The sequence below is a fragment of the Mastomys coucha genome, unplaced genomic scaffold (genome assembly GCF_008632895.1).
Source record: "Mastomys coucha isolate ucsf_1 unplaced genomic scaffold, UCSF_Mcou_1 pScaffold22, whole genome shotgun sequence".
In the NCBI taxonomy this organism is placed as follows: Eukaryota; Metazoa; Chordata; class Mammalia; order Rodentia; family Muridae; genus Mastomys; species Mastomys coucha.
This window is the reverse complement of record NW_022196905.1, coordinates 26,334,143-26,344,294: the sequence shown is the minus strand read 5'-3', so window position 1 is coordinate 26,344,294 and position 10,152 is coordinate 26,334,143.

Here is a 10,152-nt window from a genome sequence, read left to right as displayed (position 1 = left end):
GGTAACCCTCTCTCCGCCCCCAGCTTGTGGATGTTCCCTTAAATACCCCACACTTCTTGTGTTCGGTGGTCAAACTCTGGCCAGCATGGTCACGAGATCGACCCTGGTACCAGTATCTCCAATAAACCTCATGTGATTGCAGCAAGTTCGGTCTCTTGTGAGTCATTGGGTGGTCGCGTCATCCCGAGACTTGAGTAAGGATCTCCCCAGTTCTGGGGGTCTTTCATTCCCTTTCTCTCTCCCTCTCTCCCTCTCTCCCTTTGTCTCCCTCTCTCTCTCCCCCTCTCCCCCTCTCCCCCTTTCTCTCTCTTCCTCTCCCTCTTTTCCCCCCCTCACACACACACATACACACAGAGTCTCACATTGCATCATCATTCTTAGCTCCTAGGAAGAACTACCAAATGGGGTGACTAAAGATGTCTGAGCCAGATATTCTGCCATCCCACCAGAGTAAAGAGCAGAGCTTAGATTTGTTGGCTAGTCTCTGATCCTCTGGATAATCTCGGCTCATCCGATTTGAGCTAGCTGACTTCATTAGGACCCAATTTTTATCAGTTTGTCCAAGAGGAATTTTCTGAGAAATTAAAAAAAAGAAGATTGCTATCTAGGTTTTTCTAGAGAGCCAGGCCTGGTGGCACCTGCTTTTAATCCCAGCAGTCGGCAGACAGAGGCAGGCCTGGTCTACATAAGGAGATCCAGAATGGCCTAAATCAAACAATAAAGATAAAAAGCTGGGGGTCTGGCGAGATAGCTCAGCGGGTAAGAGCACTGACTGCTCTTCCAAAGGTCCTGAGTTCGGATCCCAGCAACCACATGGTGGCTCACAACCATCTGTAATGAGATTGGACGCCCGCTTCTGGTGCATCTGAAGACAGCTGCAGTAAATTATGCCAGAGCGAGCAGGGCCAGCAGAGGTCCTGAGATCAACAGCAGCCACACACATGATAGCTCACAGCCATCTGTACAGCTACAGTGTACTCATACATATAAAATAAATAAAAATAAATCCTTAAAAAAAAAAAAAAAGATAGAAAGCTGGGGCAGTGCATGAATCCGGGCTACTAAAGGCAAAGGTTGCTGTATAGGAAAGCCAGCAATCTGCATGCTTTCTTAGTGACTGAATAGTGAAGAGGAGGTGGTGACCTCACAGCCTCCTGTTCCCTCAGCAACATTCTGGCTGTTAGATTCAGTCTCCATGATGGAGATGGCCAGCAGCATTTCCTCTGCAGAGTGTCTCTCAGAAGCCATCACTGGGTTTTACAAGCACTGTCAGCATGTGGCATCTTCCTGTCATGTGACTGATCTCACCCTAGCTGTCATGTGACCGATCTCACAGACATCCTACTTGGTAGACAGAAGAGATCACACTATCTACACACCCATGTTAAGTGACAGTTTCCCCCAGAGTACGGCTGTCCCTCCAAGGGGATGCAGATGGACTGTGGCTGCTGGAAGCCTGAATTCTCTGTCCCCATAGTGAAGCACTTTGCATAACCACCCAAAATTTTATGAGAGTGGAATGCTCATTTGACTCACTGGGACTCTGTCACGGAAATGCTCCAGGTGAGCAGACCAGCCCAAGAATTCCTACCCAAAATCACCCTGTGAAGTGACTAAGTAAAATTCACCCCACATGCTGGTGGGGCTTCCACCTGCCCAGACCATGTCTGTTGCTCTGTGCCAGAGCTCAGGTCCTGGGAAATAAAGGAAGAAAGACCTGCTTCCAAGTCTCTACATTACACATGGGAATGTCAGGGAGCGGAGGGTTTGCTAGAAGGGCAGCAAATCCCAGCCACATCCTGTCCTGGCCGTGGGTCCTATGCTTACAGGTCCACTGACTTCCAAAGCCAAGAGCTGGACCAGGCTCTGACCTGTAAAGCCGCGTAACCCTTTCTCATTGACTAAGCACTGGGTCAGGGGCTGGGCTGGAGTTCCATCGGTATGTCACATGCCTAGCATACAATGAAGCTTCATGGTTGATCCCTAGCACCGCATATGCTGGGTGTGGTGGCACACACTTGTAATCCTGTCTCACTCCATAGGTGGAGGCAGGAAGAGCAAACGTTCAAAAAGTTTGGCTACTTGAGAAGTCCAAGGCCATCCTGGGCCACATACGACCTTGTCTCAAAAAGAAGGGAAGGAGGAGCCATGAGGTGATGGCTTAGTCCATAAAGAAGCTTGCTGCCAAGTCTGACAGATGTCCTAAATTTGATCCTCAGGACCCACATGGTGGAAAGTGAGAACCAGCTCCCACAACTTGCCCACTCCCCTCCATACCCACACCCTTTCATATACACATTAAATGATAAAAATGTAAAAAAATAAAATAAAAATTAAAAAAAAGAGAGGGCTTTCCTAGGCCACATTTGTCTCCTATTCTTACTTGAGGACCCAGGGAACTAAGTGATTTGGCCCTCACCACATTCCCAGACCCCTGCACACAGCAGCTATGGTGCCTCCTGCAGAGCCTAGCTGTCCTTACAAGTATTTATGGTAAGTGTGTGCTGCCCCCTAGTGGTCATCCGTCCTGCGCTAGAGCCTGGGTTCTTGGGTCTGAAGTAGTCTAGCTTATGACCTCTTTTCTCAATACATTCTGCATCATTAACTGTGTGGAGTCCTCGCTACAATTCTGAGGGACAAGGAGAGCCAGTGACCTTATTCCTACTTTACAAGTGAGTGGCAGCATCAGCATGCATTCACAAATTCCACCCCTTCTCTGAGTTTGGCAAGTCAACTCCCAACTCCCAGACTGTCTTTAACCCCTTAACAGAAATTAAATAGGAATGCACAAGACAGCAGAATGGTCTCTTCTGTGTCCCATTTTCTCAGTGGAGCGATCACTTTCCCAAGATCAAAATGTATTAAGATAGAGACACTCCCAAGCTGCAGGCCACCTCATTTGCCAACACAGATCAGAAAAAGTGTCACAGCAAACATAAAAACTAATCCCTCGGTTTTCCAGGCAAGACAGGAAGAGGAAGGGAAGAGGAGTTGGAGGAGATGGCGAATAGAGGAGGATAGAGGGAGAGTTGTTGGAAGGAAGATGGAACATGGCCTGGAGAAATTGCAAGTAGTAGAGATTTCATAACTGGGGAAGAAAGTGATATAGAGGCATATCTGCCCAATATAGGCATGAAGTTTATAAATTATATAACCAAGTTGTTAAAAAAAAAACCTAATTTCCCTCTACCTCTGTTCTTAGTGTTGAAGGGTCATATATGTGGGTGGATAGGCATATGGGTGGATGGGTAGATTGGAAGGTGGATTAACAGATGGATAGGCAGGTGAATGAATGGATGGATGGATGGATGGATGGATGGATGGATGGATGGATGGATAGGTGGGTGGGTGGATGACCAAGCCAGCTCAGTCAGTCGACAGGTTCTCCCAGGAGGAAGTGAGAAAAAGAAAAAGGACAATCAGACAACACTATAGCATGACCCCAGACAGTTTTGAAGATGAAGTAGCTTTATTTTTTCCCAGTCTGCTTTTATACAATTTTAACTACATGCAAGTAATAAGGTCAGTTTTAGGTTAAGGAACAAACGAGACAATAAACAAAGTCCCGTGATCACTGTTTCTAGGGACTTATCAGAATGACCAAGATATCTGAGCCTACTTCCTGGTCCTAGCCCAAAGTCAAATTCTTGCTTGAAGCCTACCTCTTTGTTCTAGCCCAAAATCAGATTCTTGCTTGAGCTTACTTCCATGTCCTGTCAAATTCCTGCCAAATTTCTAGAAGTGGCCCCAAAAGCTCTCCACAGATGGATGAGTGGATGGATAGAAGGATGAGTGGATGGATGGATGGGTGAGTATGTATGTATGTATGTATGTATGTATGTATGTATGTATGGCAGAAGGGTGGATAGATGGATGTATGAATAAGTGAGGGGACAGGTGAATATGTAGGTGGCAAGATGTATAGATCAGTGAGCATATGGATGGATGGAGTGGGTGGATGAAAAAGGCAGAAACCAAGAACTTTGAAATCCTTCTTGGCAACTGGAAGCTGCCTCATTCTGTTCCGCAGACGGCACTCTGATTCCAGCCACCTCAGCACCTTTTTCAGGCTGCTGTGGATCCACCAAGCTGGATCAAGTTCTGAACCCACTGCCGCTGTCTGGCCACAGTGATGAGCAGTCATGTGATGGAGGATAGCTTCCTGGCTTTGCTGTTGTCTACCGCTGGGCTCAACAGGTACCACCAAGGGACTTGGGGATATAAACAGCAGGCTGCAAATGGGCATTCCTCAGAAAGCAGCTTCAGCCAACCATGGCTGAAAGAGAATAAACTGCTTGAAAGGAAGTTCAGGACCTGAGGGTGTGGGCTGGTGTGTGAAGAGCATGCACTGTGCTGACAATATCCTTTAGCTCTGTCTGGGTTTTCCCACCTGTAAATAGGTGACACCAGACAAGTGTATAAGGAATGACAGGGGTAAATATGAAGCCTGCCTGTCATTGGAACCCAGTAAATGGAAAGTCCCTTCCTTTTGTCCCTGATCATGGAGAAATTCTGGAGAGGGAAGGAATATGGCTGCTGGGCATCTGACAAGTTTTTGTTCTGTTTCAGTTTTGTCCCAAGACCTTTGAGTTAGTGAAGTGCATTTGAGGGCAGTGGTGGAAGGAACGAATGGATTCCTGGTAGGGCTTTAGGCACAGGGATATTCTGCAGAGTCCCTGATGGTGATGCTCAGAACCCCTTTAACAGCTCCAGGACAGTAACCAGAACTCCTGTGCCCTTTGACTTCTAGACAAATGCCTCCATCACCCATGTCTCCCTAATCTAACATCTCCCATTCCCCCAGAATGGTTGCTCTTCAGCCAGCTGGTAGAAGAGACTCCTGTGTTTAAGTTTGGGTCAGCTGGCATGGTGCTACAACTGAGACTGAACTCATGGAGATGAGATCAAGGTGGAGCTGTGCTCCCAGCTTCTGCTCTCAGGCCTGCACCTGCAGTGATGAGCCAGGGAACCAGGGATCAAGCCTGAGAGATGACCTTCAGCACAAGACAGCCTTAGGCTTGACCTCGACAGCTCCTAAATGTCTATCTGGGATGGGGTTCAGCCCCTGAGCTTCAGTTCCTGCCCATAAATGGGGGCTGTAACATCACCTATTTCATTGTTTCAAGTACTCAGTGAGGTCACGTTTGGAACAAGTGGAGCCTTGGTGCCTGTCACAAGAATATTCAGTAAGTGCTTTGTTTGGTTTACAGTGCTGGGCATGGAACCCAGGACCCATGCTTGCACAGGCTAGTCAATTGCTCTCCCTCGAAGCTATGTCCCCAGTCCAGGGTATGTTGTTTTTTTATTATTGAAAGGGGTTTCTAGGTTATATCTCACTTGATCTGAGTTCCATGTGCACACGTATTCATGCATATATATATATATATATATATATATCCACATATTCATGTGTGTATCCACATATTCATATATGAAGGGAGGAGGAAGGGAAGGGAGCAGGGGAGGGGGGGCCTGACCTGAGTGAGCAGGGTTGACCAGAGTGAGCAGAGGTCCTAAAGTCAATTCCCAACAACCAGATGAAAGCTAATAGTTATCTGTTACAGCTACAGTGTGTACTCATATACATAAAATAAATCTTAAAAAAAGATATTACCTTTGCTTATTTTTCTATGTGTATATACACATGCACTATAATGTTTGTGGAGGTCAAAGAATGATTTGTGGGAGCTGGTTCTCTCATTCCACCCTGTGGGTTTCAGGGCTTTAAACACGTGTGGTCAGTGTGGCACCTTAACCCATTGGATTATCTTGCTGGCCCCATGGGTTGACTTCCCATCCCTCTTGCTGCCTCTTCTCTGTGATGCTGGCCTTCTCCAGGCCCTGGGTGGATTGATTACTCCATTCATCTACTGCCTCCTCCTGAGGTCACTGATCATTTCTGCTTACATCCCTTGGACTCATTTCAGTAGCTCTGAATCCAAGACCTGAGAGTTTTTTGAGTTTTTTGTTTGTTTGTTTGTTTTTGGTTTTTTGGTTTTGTTTTGTTTTGTTTTGTTTTTCTTTTTGAGACAGGGTTTCTCTGTGTAGCTCTGGCTGTCCTGGAACTCACTCTGTAGACCAGGCTGGCCTGGAACTCAGAAATCCACCTGCCTCTGCCTCCTCCCAAGTGCTGGGATTAAAGGCGTGCGCCACCACCACCTGGCTGAGTTGTGAGTTTTTTTAAGAGGAGTCCTACTGCCTTGCTCTTGGATCTCCATGCTGTGGTTTGCACCTCGGCTGGTCTGGGTAGCTCTTCAGAGTTCATCAGGACAGTTTAGACAGCAGCTCACTCTCAAGGGCTGACCCACCACCACCACTACACAGGGCGACAAACTACTACAGCAGCAATAGCAGCAAAGCACACAATGTACGTGACTGCATTACCAATGACCACAGAACAGAGAACGCTAAAACTAATAAAGGCTGCAGTGTGACCTCACCAATTAAAGCAGCCAGGAGAGGGTAGACGCAAGGAATTCAGAGAAGCTGAAAAATGAAAGCAGAGGAGGAGCAGAGAAGAATGTTATGAAGGAGAAGAGAAAGGGGCAACAAACTAGAAAAAGAAAAGTGGGGGGGAAGTGGTGTTGCACATGCCTTTAATCCCAGCACACAGGTCCCTGACTGTTCCCAGCAGACTGCTGGGAACATGAGGCTGCTTTTTGTTGCTAATGCTGAACCTGTATTGGACAAGTATCCAAAATCAGCCAGAGTTGCCCTCACTTCAGAGCCACCCTCACTTCAGAGCCGCCCTCACTTCAGAGCCGCCCTCACTTCAGTAGCTTCTCTTCTTTGTGGACCAGATATCTTCTGGCCATACCTCACTTTGCAGTCTGTGAACTGGGCAGGTTTTTCCACCCTTCTGGAACTCTGGAGTCCTCTGGTCTCCACATGTACGCACAACATACATGTATGCCACCCACAAGCATGCATACACACACACACACACACACACACACACACACACACACATCAAAAATAAATCCAGCCAACAAACATTAGCAATCCTGTGTCAGTAGTAATGTGAATGGCCTCACAGCTCACCAATGAAAGAACATGAGACTAATTGACTGGATTAAATAAAACAGATCCCATGTATCTGTGGTCTCCAAGAAATATATCTCACTATCAATGACATCCAATTTAGAGTCAATGAAGGATGGAATCAATTAACTAAGCAAATGGAGCCTCCCACTTCCTGCAAAATCATACATAGCTGCTTTCACTTTCTTTTCATATTTATGGTGTGTGTGTGTGTGTGTGTGTGTGTGTGTGTGTGTATTTACACACATACATGTGGGTGTCTTCATATACCATGGTGCATACATATATGGAAGTCAGAAGAAAGCTTGTAGGAATCAGTTCTCTCTTTCCAGAGATTCATCAAGCTTGGCCTCTACATGTTCACTTGCACATACACACACACACATACATACACATACACACACACAAACGAATAAATAAATTTTTAAAGATTTGTAAAGGAAATATTGATAAACCGCTAGCTAGCATAACCCAAAGGAAGAGAAAACTCACATTAATACAATTGAAATATAGAAGGGGATCTTACAACAGACAACTTCAGTGAAATCCAGAGGACTGTTGAAATGGCTCAGGGGTAAAGGCATGCTGTGCAGACTTGACAACCAAGTTCCATTTTTAGAATCCACGGAAAGGTGATAGGAAAGAGCCAGAGCCAGGAACTTGTTCTCTGTCCCTATATCTCCATTTGAGGTGAGAAGACCCACCCTAAATCTGAGCCACACGTTCCGGTGGCAGCTGGTGTCAAAGGACAGGGAAGGAGGAAGCATCTGCTCTCTGCCTGATTTGCCTTCACTCTTGCTGGCAAGGCCATCTACGCTGTTGATAAGGCATTTCCTTCAGTGGTATTAGAACCTACTTCTTTGGATTCCAATGTAGGCTGAAGACCAGCAGCTCTCTAGGAATCCCCCGGGCTCCAGCACCAGATGGGAACTGCTGAGCCAGCCAGCCTTGTGGACCCAATAGGAAACATTCATATCAGGCTACTCAGCCCATGGCCAGTGAACCACTCTAATAAATCCTAACCATTCCCTTTTAATATATATCTATATTCAGTCTATCAGGTCTCTCCTTTAGAGAACCTTGACCAAGGCAACAAATAAATTTAAAACTTTGCAAGTCTAGGGGCTAGAGACATAGCTCATCAGTTAAGGGCACTTACTGAGCTTGCAGTGTGGTAGGCTACTTGTCCAATGGTGAAATGAGCCAACACAGCCTGAGTAAGTATATTAAAGGCAGGTTTGTTGGGAAGCTGCTCTTGGGCCGGGGAGTTCACTGGCTCCAAGGAAGGAGGCAGCCAGGGGGTTCCTCATAGGGGGAGACGGAGTGGAAGGGGGAGGGACAGAAAGGGAGAGAGGAAAGAGAGGGAGAGAGAGAGAGATAGGGAGAGGGGGAAGGGAGAGGCACCAAAATGTCTGGATTATATAGGGCGGAGCCTTGGGGGAAGGGCAGCTCAGCCTCTGGGCTGAAAAAGTTCAAGGTTGGGGCAGGGTATGCCAGGTAGGGACTGAGGGGTGCTGGGCAAACCTGGAGGCCAGGTCTGCTTTGATACATAAAATATGCTCCTCAGTCCCTTGTGCCTCCCCACCATCCCCCTCCCTACTCTCTATTCCCCACCCTCTCACCCTCCCCACTCCCCCACCCCCTCCCCGACTCCAAAATCAAACACAGCAGACCTAGGTTCAGTCCACAGAACCCATGTCAGGAGTCTAACAACCCCTTGTAACTCTAGTCATGGGGGATCTAACACCCTCTTCTGGATTCTTCAGGCACTAGGGACACACATGGTATTATACTTATATGCAGGCAAACACTTATTATACACAAATTTTAACCATAAATATTCTTGAAATATAAAATCTAGGAAAATGGATAAATTATTTATCAGGCAAATGCTAGTTAAATCTGCTCTGAGATTCCATCTCGCTAGAGTCAGAATGGCTGTGATCCAGGAAACCAACAGCAGCAAATGCTGGCAAGGACCCACCGTCAGTCACAATAACACTGTCACCACTACAGAGCACACAGGTTCCTCAAAAAACAAAACAAAACAAAACAAAACAAAACCTAAAACTACCATCTTACCCACTCTTGAGAATCTACCTGAGAGACAGTAAGGCAACATAAGACAGAGATATATCTACACATACATGTTTATTGTTATGGTATTCAATTGCCAGGAAATAGAACCAGGCTAGATGTCCATCAACAGATGGTTTTTAATATGCATGGAATTTTATTCAGAAAAAAAAAAAGAAGTGACCTTATGATATTTGCAGGAAGGTAAATGTAATTGATGTAATTGAAGATCCTCTTCTAAAACAGAGTAAGTGAAACACATGTGACATGCTTCCTCTCATGAGTGTAGCAGGAAGGGGCTGGTGAGAGAGGACTAAGTGTGCTAGCACACACCTATAATCACAGTACACAGGACACAGAGGCAGGAGGATCAGGGCTTCAAGGCCACCCTCAGCTACATAGCAAGCTCAAGGCCAGATAAATCTACTAAGACCCTCTCTCAAAAACCATCATCACCATCATCACCACCACCACCACCACCACAATCATCATCATCATCATCACTACTACCACAATCATCATCATCACCACCACCACCACAATCACCATCATCATCACCACCACCACCACAATCACCCTCATCATCAGGGCTGAAGTAGCTTGGCTCTAAGAGCTATTCTTGCAGAGGATCTGAGTTTGATTCCCGACACCCACATGGTGCTCCCAAGCCTTTGTAAATCCAGTGTCAAAGTATCCAACACTGCCTCTGACCTCTGCAGGCACTAGGCACGCACATGGCACACAGACATACTTGCAAGCAAAACACATTAAAAGCTACAACTGGTCAAAATGCAGAGATCAACTGGCCATGAGGTCTCGGACCCCAAAAGATAAAATTATACACAGCTCCTATCCTCAGGGCTGGGGGTCCGGGGAGGGCACAACACACATCAAAGGAGGAGGAGCCAAAGCCAGAAGAGCAGGACAAGCACTTCAAGATAGTCTTTTCTTGCGGGGCAGTGGTGGTGCATGCCTTTAATCCCAGCACTTGGAGGCAGAGGCAGGCGGATTTCTGAGTTCGAGGCCAGCCTGGTC